The sequence below is a fragment of the Rhinopithecus bieti genome, unplaced genomic scaffold (assembly GCF_001698545.2).
Source record: "Rhinopithecus bieti isolate Rb0 unplaced genomic scaffold, ASM169854v2 scaffold_14936, whole genome shotgun sequence".
Taxonomy (NCBI): domain Eukaryota; kingdom Metazoa; phylum Chordata; class Mammalia; order Primates; family Cercopithecidae; genus Rhinopithecus; species Rhinopithecus bieti.
The window spans coordinates 2,077,591-2,098,009 of NW_016808811.1; the positions used below are offsets into that span (position 1 = coordinate 2,077,591).

General features: G+C 34.0%; 1 protein-coding gene and 1 long non-coding RNA gene across 2 annotated transcripts in view; both read right to left on the reverse strand.

Annotated features, from left to right (window-relative positions):
• Nucleotides 1-20,419, reverse strand: part of CNTN5 (contactin 5) — a 1,382,289-nt gene that overhangs the window by 629,967 nt on the left and 731,903 nt on the right. The window lies entirely within an intron of this gene.
• The window catches only part of LOC108538902 (uncharacterized), a 69,283-nt gene that overhangs the window by 1,909 nt on the left and 46,955 nt on the right, over nucleotides 1-20,419 (reverse strand). The gene's annotated exons all lie outside the window — the stretch shown is intronic.

The following is a 20,419-nucleotide window of genomic DNA, read 5'->3' on the forward strand; positions in this document are numbered from 1 at the left end:
TTCTCCTTTCAAAAACAAAAAACCCATACCTATGCATAATTTCATTTTATCTTGTTGTTTTTTATTCTCAAAGATTAAACAGTGACTTATAAAAATCTCAGTGCATCTCATGCAAGTCTGAAGGGAGGATGACAACTGTTTGCTGAGGCCATCCAGATGATGAGGGAAGACTGTGCAAGAGAAGTTTCACATCTACTTACACAGGTAATTATGCAACTAGGAAATTCAGATATATTTGCCCTTTTGCTGGGCCATTTTGAGACTTCACAATAGACTTACAGTTGATTTCTAAACAATCAAGTCTTGTATTTAATCTCAAAAGCAAAGTTTAGAAAATTTAGCATTGGCGCAAAAAATTTTTTATCTTGTGATGTGAAATGCAAATTCTGTTTTGATTTCATACAATTAGCCTTACTGAATCCTTTACATTTTTTCTTAATAGGCAACATATCTAACAGCTTGTGGTATAGTAACCTACTTTTGTCATCAAACAGCCAGATAACACAAGGGGACATTTATTCCTTTTGTCTTCCTGCTGTGTTTTTATAAATTTTTTTTTAAGATACTGTTATTCAGCTTGCTGTATTCAACCAATGTTTATGGTGCATTTAGCAATAACTAAAAGGTAGTATCTCTTAGTCAAGTCCTCTGGAGCCAGGCTGTCTGGGTTCAAGTCTCAGTTCAAATAATTACTAACTGTGTGACTTTGACAAGTTTTCTGTTCTTCGCTTTCTCATTCTAAATTTGGGGATAATAATAGTACCTGTCCTCACAGGATTTTGAGGATTGAATTAATTAACATATGTAATGGCTTAGAACAATGTTTGGCAGTGAGTGCTCCAAGACTGTTATAATTGTCAAGTGAAAATCGTGTAGTGGTGTTGCTATATGGAATATTTAAAAATGAACACATACTCAAAGGAGCTGATGATCTGCCAGGGAGTCTGGAGGAACTTAAGACATGGATACAATGTCTCTCTCCACTTTGTAATTTAAATAAGTGCTCTAAGATAGATGTCTGACATTGGTAAGAGTTAAAAAGCAGAGAACAGAAAATTCCAGTTGAAACGTCTTAGAAAAAAACAAAAGAGAGAGTATATAGATCCTGAAAAATAAGCAGGATTTCAATAGGCATAAGATGGAACATGCTCTAGGCACTGAAGAGAAGCCTGTTCACATGAGTGACTGTGCAGGACCAGCTCGGGACATGCTGAAGGACAGGAAGTTTCCAGTTTGACTGAAGAGTAAGTGTGTGCAATAAGGTAGAGCAAGATAAGCCTGGGAAGATATTCTGAGACACAAACCCAAGAATTCAGACTATTAGAATGAATAATTTCAACTTAATTTGGTACATGCTTAAGCTTCATATTAGACTGACATGGGCTGGAATTCTGGCTCCACTATTTAATTGCTAAGTGGTGCCGAGAACATGACTAAAATTGTCAGAGCCTCAGTTTCAACATGTGTAAAAGGAAGATTGTAAGATCTATCCCATAACATTAAACAAAACACACACACAATTTACTGCATGTTTTACTTGCCAGGCATTGCTGTAGATACTACAAAAACAAAAATAACAAAATAAGAAAATAACATTGTTATTTTCAAACTTATAATGGCAGAGGAGGGGGAAGAATGCATAACAAACAGAATTCTTAAGGAAAACATGTAGCATATTAGATGGCAGTAAATGCTTTGGAGACAAATCAAGCAGAGTATAAATGCAAGATAGGTGTGGTGGTGGGAAGTTTATAAAAATTGTCTATGTTGGTTTTTATCAGGGAAATAGGAAGCAAAGTCATCTGGATGTTGGAGTAGAGATGCAAAGACATTAAATGATCATATAGAAGAATAGGAGATAAAAAGTACTAGGGGAATACAGTGTGCTTGCCTAGAAACACTAAAGGGCCGCTTGCAGTAGGGATCTTACATTTAATGAGACCAGGTGGCATGGTCTAATTTTTTCTCCAGCCGTGTACGTTTGTCTGAGAAGAACCATGAAGCAAACACAAGTTTGGCTAATGTGAATTTTTTTTCACAAAGTGGAATGTATAATAAAGGGAGAAAGGAGGAAGGGAGTTGGGGAATATGCATCAAATCAATTATATACCAGGTCATAGAATTCCCAAGTAAGGCAGTAATTATGAGCATAGAAATAATGATAGGTAAAGAGAAAACATGTTAGGAACAATGGATTGCAGATCCCGGTGGAGTCCAAACATAGTTGGTGCTGAAACACTAGAGTGCATGAGCTGAAAAAATATACAGTGTTGTTAGAAAGTGGTTTAACTTACTGGTAATCACAACATCTATGAAGTGACAATGGAAATGAGCGTCTGAGGAAATGAGAGTACAAGGATGATGGATGACATGACTGAGATTCCTGGAGACTCCAGGTATATAATATGTATATGGGGTTGGGAGTGGAGGTCTGAGAGCTGTGGACTCAATAAAAGATAGGGTCTTACCAGGAACACCCAGAATACTCTAGCAAAATTCTCTAACAAATCAGCAATTTCACTCTACCTTGTATTTTTTAAAAGATACAAGGTTGACTAGAACTTCCTTAAATTATTTTTGTTTAACTTTTATTTTAGGTTTAGGGGTACATGTGAAGGTTATATAGGTAAACTTCTGTGACAGGAATTTGTTGCACAGTTACCCAGGTGTTAAGCATAGTACCCAATAGTTAGGTTTTCTGCTTCTCTCCCTCCTTCCACCCTCCCCACAAAGTAGACCCCAGTGTCCGTTTTCGTCTTTGTGTTCATCAGTTCTCATCATTTAGCTCCTATTTACAAGTGAGAACATGTGGTATTTGGTTTTCTGTTCCTGCATTCATTTGCTAAGAATAATAGCCTCCAGCTCCATTCACATTCCTGCAAAAGACGTGATCTCGTTTTTTGTTATGGCTGCATAGCATTCAATGGTGTATATGTACCACATTTTATGTAATGTGTCACTGATGGAAATTTAGTTTTATTCCACATCTTTGCTATTTTCAATAACACTGCAAGGAACATTCACATGCATATGTCTTTATGGATTAATGATTGATATTCGTCATGTTATATAACAGTAATGGGAATGCTGGAATGAATGATAGTTCCACTTTTAGCTATTCAAGGAATTGCTACATTGCTGTCCACAATGGTTGAACTAATTTACATTCCCGCCAACAGTGTACAAGTGTTCTCTTTTCTTTGCAACCCCACCAGCATCTGTTACTGACTTTTTAAGAACAGCCATTCTGACAGGTATGAGATAACATCTCATTGTGGTTTTTGTTTGCATTTATCTAATGATCACTGACACTGAGGTTTTTTCCATATGCTTTTTGACTGCATGTATGTCTTCTTTTGAGAATTGTTTCTTCACGTCCTTTGCCCACTTTTTAAATGGGGTTGCATATTTTCCTCTTGTCAATGTGTTCAAGTTCCTTATCAATGCCAGATGTTAGCCCTTTGTCAGATGCATAGTTTGCAAATATTTTCTCCCATTCTGTAAGTTGCCTGTTTACTCTGTTGATAGTTTCTTTTGTTGTGAAGAAGCTCTTAAGTTTAACTAGATCCCGCTTCTCAATTTTTACTTTTGTTACGATTGCTTTTGGTGTCTTTGTCATGAAATCTTTGTTGCTTCGTATGTCCAGGATGGTACTACCTAGGTTGTCTTCCAGGGTTTCTATAGCTTGGGTTTTTACATTTAAGTCTTTAATCCATCTCAAGTTGACTTTTGTATATGGTGTAAGGAAGGGGTCCAGTTTCCATCTTCTGCATATGGTTAGCCAGTCATTCCAGCAACATTCATTCAACAGGGAATCTTTTTCCCATTGCTTTTGTCAGTTTTGTAAAAGATCAGATGGACATATTTGTGCAGCCTTATTTCTGGTCTATATATTCAACTGATCTATGTGCCTTTTTTTTTGCACCAGTACCATGTTGTTTTGGTTACTGTAGCCTTGTATTCTGTTTTGAAGTTCAGTAGCATGATGTCTACAGCTTTGTCCTTTTTGCTTAGGATTACATTGGCTACTCAGGCTCTTTCTTGGTTCCATGTGAATTTTAAAATAATTTTCTCTAGTTCTATGAAGAATGTTGTTGGTAATTTGATAGGAGTAGCACTGAATCTGTAAATTGCTTTGGGCAGTATGGCCATTTTAATGAAACTGATTATTCCTTTCCATGAAAATAGGATGTTTTGGCTGGGCGCGGTGGCTCAAGCCTGTAATCCCAGCACTTTGGGAGGCCGAGACGGGTGGATCACGAGGTCAGGAGATCAAGACCATCCTGGCTAACATGGTGAAACCCCGTTTCTACTAAAAAATACAAAAAACTAGCCGGGCGAGGTGGTGGGTGCCTGTAGTCCCAGCTACTCGGGAGGCTGAGGCAGGAGAATGGCGTAAACCCGGGAGGCAGAGCTTGCAGTGAGCTGAGATCCGGCCACTGCACTCCAGCCCGGGTGACAGAGCAAAACTCCGTCTCAAAAAAAAAAAAAAAAAAAAAGGATGTTTTCCATTTGTTTTGTCTTCTTTGAGGAGTCTATTTTAATTTTCATTGTAGAGATCTTTCACCCTTGTTAGCTGTATTCCCAAGTATTTTATTCTTTTTGTGTCAATTGTGAATAGGATTGCTTTTCTGATAATGCCTTTCAGTATCACTATTGTTGGTATATAGGAATGTTAATGATTTCTGCACATTCATTTTTTATTTTGCAACTTTGCTTAAGTTTATCCACTGAAGGAGCTTTTGGTCACGACTACTGGGTTTTTCTGCTATAGAATCATGTTGCCTGCAAACATAAATAGCTTGATTTCCTCTCTTATTTGGATTCCTTTATTTCTCTTGCCTGACTGCTCTGTCTAGGATGTCCAATAGTATGTTGAATAGGAGTGGTAAGAGAGGGCATCCTTGTCTTGTACAAATTTTCAAGGGGAATGCTTCCAACTTTTGCCTATTCAGTATAATTTTGGACGGGGGTTTGTCATAGGAAGCTATATTTTGAAGTATGTTCTTTCAATACCTAGTTTATTGAGAGTTTTTAACATGAAGTGATGAATTTTAAAAAGCATTTTCTGCATCTATTGAAATAATGTGTTGTCTTTAGTTTTATTTATGTAATGAATCACATTTACTGATTTACATATGCTGACCAAACTTTGCATCCTAGAGGGAAGCCTAACTTAACCATGGTGCTGCTAGATTTGGTTTGCAAGTATTTTGTTGATTTTTGCATTGACGTTTACCAAGTTTACTGGCCTGAGTCTTTTGTTGTTGTTACATCTCTGCCAGGTTTTGATAGCAAGATGATGCTGACCTCACAGGTTGAGTTGAGGAGTCCCTCCTCCTCAATTTTTTGTAATAGTTTCTAAAGTACCAGCTCTTCTTTGTACATCAGGTAGAATTCAGCTATGAACCCATAAGGTCCCAGGGTTTTTTTTTGTTGTTGTTGGTAGGCTATTTATTACTGATTTAATTTCGGAACTCGTTACTGGGTCTGTCCAGGTAATCAGTTTCTTCGTAGCTCAGTCTCAGGAGAGTGTATGCGTCCACGAATTTATCAGTATCTTCTAGGCTTTCTAGTTTGTGTGTGAAAAACTGTTCATAGTAGTTTCTGATGGTTGTTCTCATTTCTGTGGGGTCAGTAATAACATTTCTTTTGTCATTTCTAAATGTGTTTATTTGGATCGTCTCTCTTTTCATTAGTTTAGCTAGTGGCATATTAGATTTTTCAAAAGACAACTCATAGATTTGTTGATCTCTTTAATGTTTTGTGTCTCGATTTCCTTCAGTTCAGCTCTGATTTTTGTTATTTCTTGTCTTCTGGTAGCTTTGAGGTTTATTTGTTCTTGTATCTCTGATTCTTTCAGTGTTGAAGTTAGGCTGTTAATTTGACATCTCTGTAACTTTCTGATATGAACATTTAGTGCTATAAATTTCCCCCTTAATACTACCTTAGTTGAATTTCTAATTCATTGCCTCAAAATCTTGCTTCATCTTCGTCCTTTGTTTTCACTGTATTATTTTCTAGAAAGCATATTTTAAATTTGCATGCATTTTACTCCTGTGAAAACATTTTTGCACATGTATCTCTCACATAAGCTCCTGAGGAAAGAGTGGCCTTCTTAAATAAGATCCTCTGTTACTATGTTACTTTATTTATTTATTTATTTTCCAACAAAGTCTCATTCCCTCGCCCAAGCAGGAGTGCAGTTGTGTGGTCTCAGCTCACTGCAACCTTCGCCTCTGGGGTTCAAGTGATTTTCGTGCTTCAGCCTCTCGAGTAGCTGGGACTAGAAGTGTGTGCCACCACACCCAGCTAATTTTTGTATTTTCACTAGAGATGGGGTTTCATTAATGTTGGCCAGGCAGTCTCAAACTCCCAGGCTCAAGTAATCCACCTGCTTCAGCCTCCCCAAGTGCTGGAATTACAGGCATGAGACACCACACCCACTCTCTATTATGGTCTTAATTCCTTACTCTTTCTTGGAACATCACTCTATCATTTTTTCTTTATCTTGAATATAAAAACCATTTCTATTATGGGTGATAATCCTTGAGGAGAATAATGCTAAAATAATAAATACATTGAAAGTATAGTAGACAGAGTTGAAACGTGGCTTTACTACCACAGAACCTTGAAGTCCTAAAAGTTATTTAAAGTCTATGAACTTTATTTTCCTATATAGCTGTGGTATTTTAAACATGGTGTTTGTGACACTTAGCAAAGTGTTTGGTACATTGTAAGATGTCAGTAAATAGAGACTAAAATTATTTTTTCTCAACTTGCTAACTACAGCATTTCATGCTACAGATTATCATCCTCATATTTTGTTCTTCTCAAGTTTCTGACCAATTTACATGTGTGCTCCTAACATAGTTTATTTTTCCTTTATACCCTCTTTCAGTGTTCCTTCCCTTTCATATGGCTACAAGAAGCATCTCCAAGCTGATGTTTCTCAAGAGTCTTTTTCAAGTTTCAAACATGTTCTACTTGTCTATATTTGGTTCCCAAATTGGCCATATCTCAGAATCACTAAGGAACTTTTCCTAGACCCTCTTCCAGATGGACTGAACTAAAATATCTGAAAACAGGATCTGTTATGCTGATGCTAAGACAAATTTGTAGGATAACAATATATATTATAAACTAGTCAAAAAATGCATTTTTAATGCTTTTTTTTGTCACTGTGCATAGAACAGTGTTTGACATAGTGAGTAACAAATATTTTTGGTTTAACAAACATATTAGTGAATACATAACAGAAGGCAATGCAAAAGGCTTAGAATAATAATCATAAAGAGATTAAAAAGAAATAAATGAAGTAATTCCTGAAGATGTATAAGGTTTCAATTAGAGTGTTATTGTCATGCCCAAGTAGAATTCTATTAAGGAGAGTTATATGATATTCTTTAGCAAAGTTTGACATTTCAGAATGAGGCAATTTATAAATAAAATGTAGGAGGAAAACCTGAGTTGAAATTTGCAATAAAATGGCTGCAGGGCAAAGTGGTAAGGTTCTAGGAGGGTGCTAAGCATTGTCATGGCTGAGTTGGATCTATGCAACTAAAATCACTTTCTCCAACTATAATCTTCTTTGAATAATAAGGGTTTTAATTGTGTATCATTCTGAATATTTTTTGATAAGCATTCTCCTCAGAATAATATTTAAAGTATTTCTATGTCATGTAAATTATAGTACTTTTTCCCTCTATATGCATTTGAAGAACACCTGGATTTTGGTATTATGTTTTCTATCATCTTGCTATAATTCATTTTGGAAACAGATTATAGAGACATCCATATGTTACCTCTGATTTACCTCCATTTAATTACACAAATGTGGCTTAAAAAGTGTTGATTAAAAAATGTTTGATTCAGAAGACCTGTTTAATTAAAAAATTTAAACAATCAAAACAAAACAAACAAACACACATGCAAACACATCTCTTCCCCATCCAAAAGACACAATGGAAATACTATACTCTTATTTTTTATCTTTGTTTTATATTCTTGATAGAATCTTATTGGCAGTGCATACTCGTAACTCCTAGCAATAACTTCCCTACACTTCTCTTTCTATAAGCAGGTACAACTCTTTTGCAAATTTATTATGACATTTTAAATAGAAACAATGTGTCTGCGATTATTATTAATCTATACTGTATGCAAGACTTTCCTTAATTTTATTTGTTTAAAAGAATAGTAACAATCTTAGATTAACAATTTCTCCTGAAAGTTCAAATCAACAGATATAGCAAGGTTGAAAAATAAAACTACAAATACTACAGGTTTGCAAACATTATTACCAAAGAACAGAAAAATAATTGGCAAACCATCTGAAAATAGCAAATAAAATATACTGTATATGCAATATACAATTTGTAGGTTCCAATTCTATAGAGTAATAAGCAAAAGGAAAAACAATTGGAAGACTGAATGCCCAATTATAATTTCACCAATGCTACTAAATAAAAAAGAAATAAAATGAAACCATAGTTGATTCACTTAGTTGCTCCCCTGGTATACTCCTTGAGTATGAAACTATATCTTAAACATTTTCTATTTTCTCCAGCACACACTGTACTTAGCATAATGCTTGAACACAAAATATTTTCATTTTAAAACACTCTTGAATGAATGACTATCCAAAACACAATTTTAGGCATTCTACTAACATATTCTTGGAATATATTATGTCTTTAGAGTTAGAAAACTTAAATTATTTAAAACAAATTACTTAAAAATATTGAGAGCTCTATCCTTACAAAAGAGCAACCTTACAAAAGTTGGTTGCAATATTAATTCTGTGGATGCTAAGGGTAAAAGGTTTATTACAATTTCTAACAGCTGCATGTAGTTTGAGATAGAAAATACACTGATGAAGAATGGGGCAGAGTTTGAAGCTGATCAGAGTAGGCAGGATGTGTTAAGGTTAGTTGTCTTATGGGACTGCATGGGAGCAACATGAAAAGAAGGTGATTAATGTCAACATCCGGACAAAGGTCTGACTAGAGGTGGACAAATGAAGATGAGCTCATTCTGGATACTGAGGAGTGGCAGAGGAGTAGGAGACAAGAAGCCAGAATATTATGGAAGCCATGGAGAGGTTGCTTCAATAAAGAAGGAAAGAGTTTTTAGAAGTAGTCATCAATTTAAAATGGCAAAGTAAAATCTAGCAAGAAGAGTAAAGAAAATTAGAAAGTACCTCTATCAAGTTTTAATATTGAAATAGGTTTCGTTGGGTACATTACTTCAAGAGGAATTGTTAAAGGATTCAAAGGGATACACAATATTATTGCTAACCTAAGAGTTCACAACTAAAGAAGTAACAGAAAAAATGAGACATATTAGTGATTACAACAGACTATCAAATTATAAGATACCAAGTATGAAAGCAAGCACATCTTCTCAGAAACATTTCTCTAAGAAAATCTTCCAAACACTTTTTTAATTACAAGACTAAAGTCAAAAGCTGAAAATTAATAATGTTATGATTATTTTGGGAAATACATTTCTATTCTTGTTCTAAGGATGTACTTTCCTCTTTATTTCTAACAACAAAAAAATAATATATGGAAATCAATGGTTCTGTCATTTAGATAAACCTTTGCTTAATACAATTTCCTTTCCGACCATATTAGACAGTTTTTTGTGGGGAAAGGAATAATTCATGAATATGAAGAATAAAGAGCTCATAAGTCAAGTATATCCATTTATGTAAATTTATGTATAAACATAATATAAATATTAAAATATATCAAATGCTTTCAGATCTTCCCAAGATAAAGAGCTATTATACCATGTTATAACTGATAATCAAAAATTCCTGATCTTTCTTTTTGTTTATGACTCCTTGCAACATCATCCTAAAGATTTTGGGGAGTATGTGAGGCTGTTGAAACTACACAGGTATAAAAGAGACTTTGGGGTTCACTCTGTTCCCTGTTCTTCCTCTCACTCCCCTGGGAAACATTCCTGGCCTGCTCAAATGTTGAAGGAGCCTCACCATTGCCACCACTGAAGAAAGATGCCAACTATTCTGCTCTCTTGGTGGTCTCAAGTTGCCGATCTTCAGAGTACTGGGAGACTCTGGATCCCACGTAGAGGTGGGAAGGATAGCCTCACCATTGCCTGTGAGTTCGATTTAGAGGAGTTCTGCTGCTGTTACTCAGATTTTATGTAAAATGTCTTACAAAAATAAGTTCTCCCACTACAGACTTTCACTATGTAATTGCTAAACTCAAAGGGTTATTCTATTTCACTCTATTTTATTTAGCTTCTTCTCGAACGCTCTTTCCTTTCCTCTGCTATTACAAATAAAATTTCCTATACAAATCAGCTAGCAAATATTTATTGAACATTTGTTATATGTCACAAAAAGTGTTTTACATCATCAAGTTCATTTCTAACACACTCCTAAGTTAGGTACTATTATTAGCTCTAGTTTACCAATGAGAAAACTGAAGCGTAAAAAGAGTAATTAATAGTATAGTGCATATTCAGATGCAAGCTTTCCAACACCACAACCCTTCGGCATAAGCACTCTAAATAGTGCTATACATTACCAAAAATAGTCTCTAGAAGTTAGATGGCTTGAAGTTTTTTTTTTTTTTTTTTTTTTTCCCCCTCCCACACGAACTGAAGTTCAAACAGGCTAAGTGGTTTGATATATTAATAGTATGTATAATTGTATTTCCATCAAACAAATGATAATCCCTTTTCAATTAGGCAGAATATGGTGAATATAACATGGGATTTGTACATTAAAAGGTACTTGGCTTTTGGCTTCAACCTCATTTTTCCTTGGTGTGACCTTAGGCTATTTGCTGTAACTCTGAGACTCCATTTCTTTGTCTTTAAAAGGTATAATAAATCTATATTTAAATGAGAAATATTCTTGTTTAAGAAAATGCATGCTAAACAACCAGCATGTGCACAGAATACCTGGAAGGCAGCAACTAAGTATTTTCTTTCTTCTCTTATCCAAAAAATAAGTTAAACCATCCACACCCTATGTTTCATTAGGTAGATTGCTTTTGTAATATACAGCATAAGATGATGGGGATTGTACTACTCAAAATTCTAAATGCTCTACAAGTTATTTTCTTCTGTAAGCAGCCAGTGAAAATTAAAACTTAATTCAATGTGATGTAGCTTGCTATACTCTTTTTTTTTCTGGGATGTATTTGCATAGGTGATTTGTAGAAGAACACAAAAAATATGCAATGAAATAAAATGCTTCCATTTGGTAAAATACTACAGAGCTACTGAAGCCAAGGGTTCTATAAATGTTAATGAAATCATTTTTGTGTAGCCATATTAAAATATATTTTATTTACCTAATATTAAAATCATGATTGTATTTGAAGTTCAGAAATGCAAGTAGCATCTTTAAATGGATAATATAATGCACCATTCTTAACACTAAGAATAAAAAGAAACATGTCCCCAAAAAGCTATGGGTCAGCTGTAATACAAGTTATTTTGTGTCTGGGGAAAATTTCAATGCCATGCACAGTCCCCATTCTGCTCACGGAATGTAAGAATTCTATTAATATCTGACTTATCAAACACAGAAAAACTATTTTTTGTTCAGCTATGCAGATAATTTAATTCTCCAGCTTTTGTTCCTTTACAATATACAGACAGCAAGGATTCTTTCTTCATTAATGCATTCTTTAAATGAAGGGAAAAGAATCAATACTTTCTACAATAAAAATGTCCCAGGTTTGACCACATTCAAACTTAAAGTGCAAGTATTTCTATTGTCTTCCTAATTCTGAAAACATAAATGCCTTGTAAAAAAAAGAGATGAAGTCTTAACAGTACATTGAGCTCCATATTTCTATTTGTAAACATACATACACATTTATGAAACTGAAAGCAATTTCCACTCCAACAATTTTTTTTCTACAATTTACCCCAGCATCGTGCATAGAGGTTAGGTTTAAGGAAATTCTGGCCAGACAAGACAAAGAAATAAAGGGTATTCAATTAGGAGGAGAGGTAGTCAAATTGTCTCTGTTTGCAGAGGACATGATCGTGTATTCAGAAAACTCCATCGTCTTAACCCAACATCTCCTTAAGCTGATAAGCAACTTCAGCAAAGTCTCAGGATACAGAGTCAATGTGCAAAAATCACAAGCCTTCCTATACACCAATAACAAAAAAGAGAGCCAAATCATGAGTGAACTCCCATTCACAATTGCTACAAAGATAATAAAATGCCTAGGAATACAACTTACAAGGGATGTGAAGGACCTCTTCAAGGAGAACTACAAACCACTGCTCAAGGAAATAAGAGAGGACACAAACAAATGGAAAGATATTTCATGCTCATGGATAGGAAAAAAAATAGTATCATGAAAATGGCAACACTGCCCAAAGTGATTTATAGATTCAATGCTATCCCCATCAAACTACTGCTGACTTTCTTCACAGAATTGAAAAAAAAAAAAACTACTTTAATTTCGTTTGCAAACAAAAAAGAGCCCACACAGCCAAGACAATCCTAAGCAAAAAGAACAAAGCTGGAGACATCACACTACCTGACTTCAAACTATACTACAAGGCTACAGTAACCAAAACAGCATGGTACTGGTACCAAAACAGGTATATAGACCAACAGAACAGAACAGAGGCCTCAGAATTAATGCCACACATCAAGAACCATCTGATCTTTAACAAACCTGACAAAAACAAGCAATGGGGAAAGGATTCCCTATTTAATAAATGGTGTTGGGAAAACCAGCTAGCCATATGCAGAAAGCATTTTCCTTTGCATATTTGAAAATCAAATTTAATTGGGCATTCTGCATTTTGCCTACCAACTCAAAATTCCTGCTTATCTTTTAGTTACGTTCTAAATGTTTAAGTTGATGTGTAACATTTACTTCTAAACGATTTTATAATTATTCAAAATTATTAATCTCTGCCTTTTCTCTCTTGTCCTTTGATGAATATCCCTATTCCCCTTTAAATGTGCATAATGTTTCATCAATTTGGAGGCATTAATAGTCCTTTAACAGTGAACTGTGTAGTAGGTCAGGTTTGGGATGTAGACATTCATTACTCAAACATACACATGTGTTTGTGTGAGTGAGCAAAGGAACTCTGCAGTAGGGGCCATGCCCCTTCCATGAACTATTTAGTCTTACCATCCTCCCTTTGTTTCCAACAGATTCAGATGCAACAACAGGAATCGGAACAACAGGCACATACCCTTAACTCACTTAATGCTACAAGAGTATGGCTGTAGTATTTTTATGAGATTATCTAGAACAAAAGGGTTTGTAGAAAGTCTGAGTTCACTTTTATCCTGGAGTGTTATGACAAGATGAATGAATGGGGCAAGGTTCTATGGAGGAATGTGCATAGGATTCTTGATGCAGGGTAAAGATGCTGGGCAGTGATGATAAAAACAGCAACAGCGGTGACCCTAGAATGGGACTATAGAAGGTGCCTGATATATGGAAGCATATCGACTGGGGAGCGCTTGTGGCATCTACGAGTGAGTTCAGGGATAAAATTAACAACTCTGCCTAGCAGGTGCGCTCTTTGCTTTTAGAACAACAACAACAAAAAAATACTAAAAGCAAAATAAAAGTAGAATATGGCTGGAAACATTTCTGGAAGAGGAAGGCAGAATGAATTTTGTAAAGACAAAGCTTATGTGGAAATCACAAATGTGCTTTAATCACTGATGTAAACTCAAACCCAAAAAAAAAAAAAAAAAAAAAATCAACTTTGCAGCGATGAACTTTCATTAGATCTTTTTTTAATACAAAACTTTAAACCTAAGGGCTCTCCTCTAATTCCTTTCCTTGGAAAACCCTGAATGGCTTGAATTACCTCAATACCTTTGCCTTAATAAAACACCAATGAATGCAAACTCAAATATTGTAATATACCTTAATATTTTTCAAACCTCTATTAAGATTTACCCAAAACATAAACTAGATGGCATTATTTGCTTATTAAAAAACTGTTAATTTGCAGTTGGTCTAGTTTGATTGGAATATTACCCAACTTAGAAATGTGCATTTACAAACTATTTTCCAGAAATATATCTATTGTTCTGGTGAGATTTATATATACAATTATAGCACATATGTATGTATGCATATGTGTCTTTATATTTATAAATGTAATTTAATGCATGTGCACACATGGGGTGTTCACATAATTCTTAAATAATTTCACTATCTAGAGTTCATACACATGACTTAAACAGACTGAAACTTTCAACGTAAAGTTCCACTGAACAATTCAGTGCAAAATCTTGACGTTATTTAACCTAATTTTAGTAATATTGTTCAATTCTTTTAATTTAGTGGCAATCATACAGTAGATGTTGAGTGATATTTCAGAAAAAAAAATGTGTGTGATCTGGATCTTAAGCTCACTTAAAGACATTTTATTAAGAACAAAGTTGTCATCATGGTTGCGTGAAAGGAATTAAAGGGAACATTTTAAATAAATAAAGTAGCTCAGAATGCTGTAGTAATCTTGTGCTAGAAAGATGATGTGGGAGATTAGCTACATAAGAAATCTGCATGTCATTTAGAAAATTTTAGACAACGGTAAAAATGTGAAGAGGAAGAGATGGCAAAAACAGCTTTGCGTTTGGAAAACAAAACCAATGGAGTAGCAAAGAAGATGAATGTGAATGGATACATAGGTACTAGTGAGGAGATTCTTACCAAATCTGAGAGTAAATTCTAAACTGTGTAGAGGGGTCAGGACTAGTATAAGTGAAAGAGAGGATGGACAAACTTAGGATATAATCTAAGTTGGACAGGATTTGTAACTCTGAATAAAGAAAATGAGAAGGATGATCAAAAATGACTCGAGGATTTTCAGCCCCACTGATTGTGAGAATGACGGTGACTCTGGCAGAAGGGAAGCTGGGACTCTTCGTCCTTTAGTTGTAAGTAGTAGATGCATTCACCCAACAGTGAGAAAAGAAAGTAGGCATCAGTAGGCATCGAACAAAAATGGAGGAGGATAGGACGTTTAGATAGATTTGACTACTTGGCAATGCTTAGGCACTAGTGGATTAAAATGGTGCTTTTTTCATATATCTGAGTTTTGGAAGTATCTTATTATAAACAATATGTACAGAAGGGAAAGTTAATGCATCTGTCAACTTTTATATTTTTATTTACTTCGGTCTTTGAATCTTCCAGTTTAATGTTGACTGATTGTGACATTATAAAGTGGTATGAATGTATTTGTCTTTGTCATGTAAATGTCAAATGTATATATTTAAAGCATTTAAATTATTAAACAGGGAAACTTATTTAAGTCATCTCCAATATATGAATATGAAAGTACAGCAACTCAACAGAAAGCATTAACATCTATTTTCTTAAAAGGTCTGAAAATTTAAATTCTGCAGGATTCATTTTTCATAGCTGTAATATTTTCCCTGTATTTCCCATAGTAGGAAAAATGTCAATTTTACACCAAGTCAGAGGAAGATCAACATCAAGAACAGTGGTCTATGTTACAACTTGTTCTCTGACTTTTCAAGTTTGACCTCTGAAAGTTGCTCACGTCCATATTTCAAGTTCTTTTTAAAACAAAGATACAGAGCGATTTAGTGATTAAGTATATTAATAATATCTGCAGACCTATCCAGGACACATTTCAAGAATTCTCTTAAAAGCACTCATCATAGTGCTTTATACTTTTTTAAGTATTTGTGTGTGTTATTATTCTATTAATAATGATAAAATTAGGTTTCCCATTTTGGGCAAAAAGGGGGACATTTAAAATGTTGATTTTATTTAAATAAATCATTATAATAGAGCATATTCAGCATACAATTTACTGAGAGATTTAGGAGGGAAATGCTAAAACACTTTAACAAGGAGGAATGTTTCTGGCCCATCTTCTCATAAAGCATATTTCATACTCAGGTTTAATAAAGATTGAGTTTGATTCTTATATTTTTCTTCTAGAGCATTAGCTTTAAATTGGAAGACAACAAAGCAAATGTACATATGACTCAAGTCCTGTGAAAAAACAATTGAAATGATGTGGGCCTATCTCTAAATTATTCAATTAACAACAGAAGCTTTGCTAAGACCTATGATATTTGATTTTTCAGTTCATTATTATCTATTACTCAGGTGTAATTCATCTTTTGTTAAAGAATTCGTGCACACACATAAACATGGTAGGCATTCAGGGAGCTTTTAATTTGCAATAATGGTTGGAAAAGAAAATTAATTTAGATAATCAAATGGGGGAATACTTTTTTGAAGCTGTATTTGTTTATTATTATTTTTTGTTTAGGTTTAGGACATTAAGTTAAATGAAAGATTATTATGATTTGTTAAGGGAAACTTGGACTCACTTTTGGACCTTTTATGGACATTTCACAGAGGAATCTTAAATGTGTTGTATCTTCTTCAGCGCGATTTAAATCAGTGAGGGATGAAGATATATTTTTACTTGACCAATAGATAAAAAAGGCGTAAACCTGATTCTGAATGCACGTCATGTACTTTTTCATTTTCTGACAGAGGCAGTATTTCAGGAAGATAACCGAGAGGGAATTTATGGCAGGTGCATTACTACTTAAGAAACTAATCTCAGCCACAGGCTGTTGAACGTGAAATATGGATTTTAATTAATCCTGGCTCTGTGAGTTGTGGATCATGCCTGCTGGGAAATGTGATTAGCCATAGTCTGCTAGATTACATTGAGAATATAAGACACATGATTACATTTAGTGAACTTCAAACTACTCTGATTCATACTTTAAAGTCTGCATACTTCATGCTGTATCCTTATAGCTAAAAAAAAAAAAAAAAAAAAAAAAAAAAAAAAAAAAAATGACCACACACAAATAAATCAGTATTTGATTATGATAAGAAGGAGAACACCTCTGTCTTTTCGTCATTAAAAAGGTCAGTTAAGTAGAATGTAAAAGTCTTCCACAGGCAGGAAAACAAAATAAAAGAGAATTTGTTGATACATCATGATTAGGTATATTGTTTAAAATTGACTTTTACCCAAGAGAGAAAAATAGTTTCTGATAACACCACATACAAATTTAGAAAATGGGAATTTTAAATCAAGAGATTTAATTAATGAGAGGGAATTAGTCTTACTTTGTAAAAGGAATAGGGAGAGTGATTTAGTTAGTTTCTTAAATGGGCAGTTTCCTATGGTATTTCTAAATGCTGATATATCTGCCAAGTAAAACAATGAGAAAGCTATTCAGCTACCGGCTAGGAGTTTTTAATTCTTATTAAATAATTAAATATTTATTTTAAATGACTTAAAATAAACCCAGCTATGAAGACTGTTACACAGGTAATGGGGTAAGGAACATATTTTAATAAAATTAATTGCTTACATATGAGATTAAGTTCTAACAGTGTGCCTTTTATAAAGTTCTACAAAATATACGCAGCCTCATTATCAACATCTCCCAATACGTAGGATGGATTTCCACCTATGCCCACTTGTAAAACTCAACCAATTGCTCTCATCAGATTTGTTTCCCCTTCTGTCACTAGTCCCTCTTTTATTGATAGCAGCACTACCCCCACAGTAATAAAATAAATTTTGCTATTATCATTAGTCTTTATGTTAATTCCTATAGCCAACTGAGCTCAGTTATTAAATACTTAGCAAATGATTAATATGTATTTTTAAGAGTGTTATCTTTGGAAAAGCTTTGATGCCATCTCTCTCCAACCTCGTGATGGTGGAACTCGTCTGAGCTATCAAAACACTTTGCTCTAGTTGGGTAGTTTTCTGTTATTCTAGTGTATAACATTGGTCTGTATTCCTTATTAGATTGTGAGGATCCTGATGCTTGAGGATCAGGATTATGTAATTTCATCATCTAGCATAGTACCAGCCCCGCAGTCTCTGTTCAAAAAATAATTAATTAAAATCTGTTTTTCAAACCCATCGCCCCTGCTCCTCTTTCTGCATTCTGTTTTCCAGCTAAAGTACACTTCCTTCCTAGGTCCTAAAGAGTCCTTCCCCTTTCTAACCTCTAAATATGATGTCTCACGGCTTTATAAACAATTGCATTTCTTTTGCTAAGTTGTCATTTATCAAGAAAACGAGTTGCTCTAGAACAAGCAAACTTGACAAAAGTCCAAAAATTAGGCCTAATACTTGCTTAAGTGAATTAGGATTCTAATAACCAACCAGGTACAGAATAAATATATTCAATACTGTAAGAATTTGAGTATACACACAATCACCTCTGTAGTTGTATCACTGAATTTATCAGGGTCATGTAGGCATGGAGTCTTTTCTGCAGGAAGAAGGAATGAAAAATTCAGGAGTCTTCAGTTGGAGAAAGGTAACAGTGACTAACAGTAAAATTCAAGAAATTTCAATAACTCTTCTTAGAGCATATCTGGATTCAGTGACCACATTCTAGGAACACTAGGCCTTGAAGAAATCTCTGTAAATCAGAAGGACTTACAAAGGGAGTACTGTTTTATATAAATAATACAATAATAAAGCACAATCTTCTAGAAAGGAGAACAGAATAAGAATATGTATGTGTTCAAAAGAGATTCGTATACACTTCTGGATGACAGCTGTAAAGTGGGCAGTTAATGAAGCCTGAAGATGCTGGAAGATACAGCTAACTTTTTATAGTTGACTCATTAGCTTTTTCAAAATAAACCACAGGTAATGCCAAAAGCAGATTCACAGGCTAAATCTAACGGAGTCCAAATCAATGTGTTATTTAGAAATAATTATTGGAATGCCACAAGCTCTCTAACGAAGAATTTCTGGGCAACATAAAAACATTTTTCAATAAAATAAATACGCTATCTTTTGGGAAAGATTAAGTCACTGATGACAAAGAGGAAATTCTTCATTCGGGGGTAACTTCCACATTTTTTTTTTTACTTCTCCTTTTTCCTCTTTGAAAATAGATGTATTTCATCTTCAAAAGTAGAATAAATTCCACAGAGTAGCGTATCCCTACAGGGATATATAGAATGCATATATAGATAAAATATAGTGATAGTATGTGATATTTTAAATGTATTAGGTATGTGGTAAACATTTCATGATTAATAGGTATTTGAGATAAAATTGGATTCTCTGTATTATAATAAACTTACTACATTTAGAATCTTTATTAACATTTGATAGTAAAAGAGGACAAAACATTTCTAGTATTTCACATATATTTTTATTTTGACAGAACAAAATATACCTCAAGTTTGATTTTGTAACCTTCATCTAGAAACCACAGTAATGAGTCGCAGAGTGCATAACTTAAGTCTATTCATAAAACTCACTTTTTAAATTGCAAAGAAAAAAATTAAAAGTCAACATGGCTTTTAATTTTTACCTCCAATTCATATCAATTTTGTAATCATTTCATGTGGCATTTAATAAGTTTCTATGTGATTTAACATGGCACTTAGTAAGTTTCTATGTGAATATCTAGTAGATTCTCAGTCTGGGATTGAATATTGACTCTTCTGGAAATGTTGCACAAAACAGTATAGAACTCAGAGTTATGAGTGAGATTAGTCACTGGGGGCCAGAAAAGCATATGAGTTTACTAATATATATGCATATATGTGTGTGTATACACATACAAATACACACACACATATACATATATACCTATCTATACATACGCATATACATATACACACACACACACATAATTGTTTATTGCCTTCATTTATTATGGAGCCTAAGCAGTTAGCTACAATATCCTATAAATCAATCGCAACTTGTTTAGGATTTATTCTCATTCTTACTCTACTTACTTTCCTATGCATTAATCATTTCTTATATGTCATACATTTTATATAGTTATGCACCATAATTTCTAGCAATGAAATTTCCAAGTTGCTTGGATATAATGATATTTGACCGAGATCCAGTGGAGTTACTCAAATTCTAGATATCCGTGCTAAATGATAACCAATGGCCAATAACTTCATATGTTGAAATCCTATCAATATAGGCATCACGCATCATTAGATATGTCTATGGCTTTTAGAATCAAATACAACTGAATTTTAATTGTGATTTGATCTCTTGGTAGCAGTGTAAATCTAGGTGCATTTCTTAAACTTTCAGATTTTCAAATTTCCTCATCTTTGAAACAGAAACAGTAACACTTACCTCATAAGATTACTGTGAAGATTACATATAAATGATTTTGCTCAGTGCTTACGAGATATTAAGCACGTAAGAAATGACAAGTATTTTTATTATGTATTATTACTATTCATAGAAACACTTATGCAATGAAAACATTATCGAGATATAAAGATCATTTGACAGGATGATATGTATCACTTCAGTACATGTAAAAAGTGAAAGAAACTTAACAAAATTCAACCTCTAGATAATTTAATCTGCACCAGTATGGTTTGCTTTAACCTTGATTAGAAACCCAAGC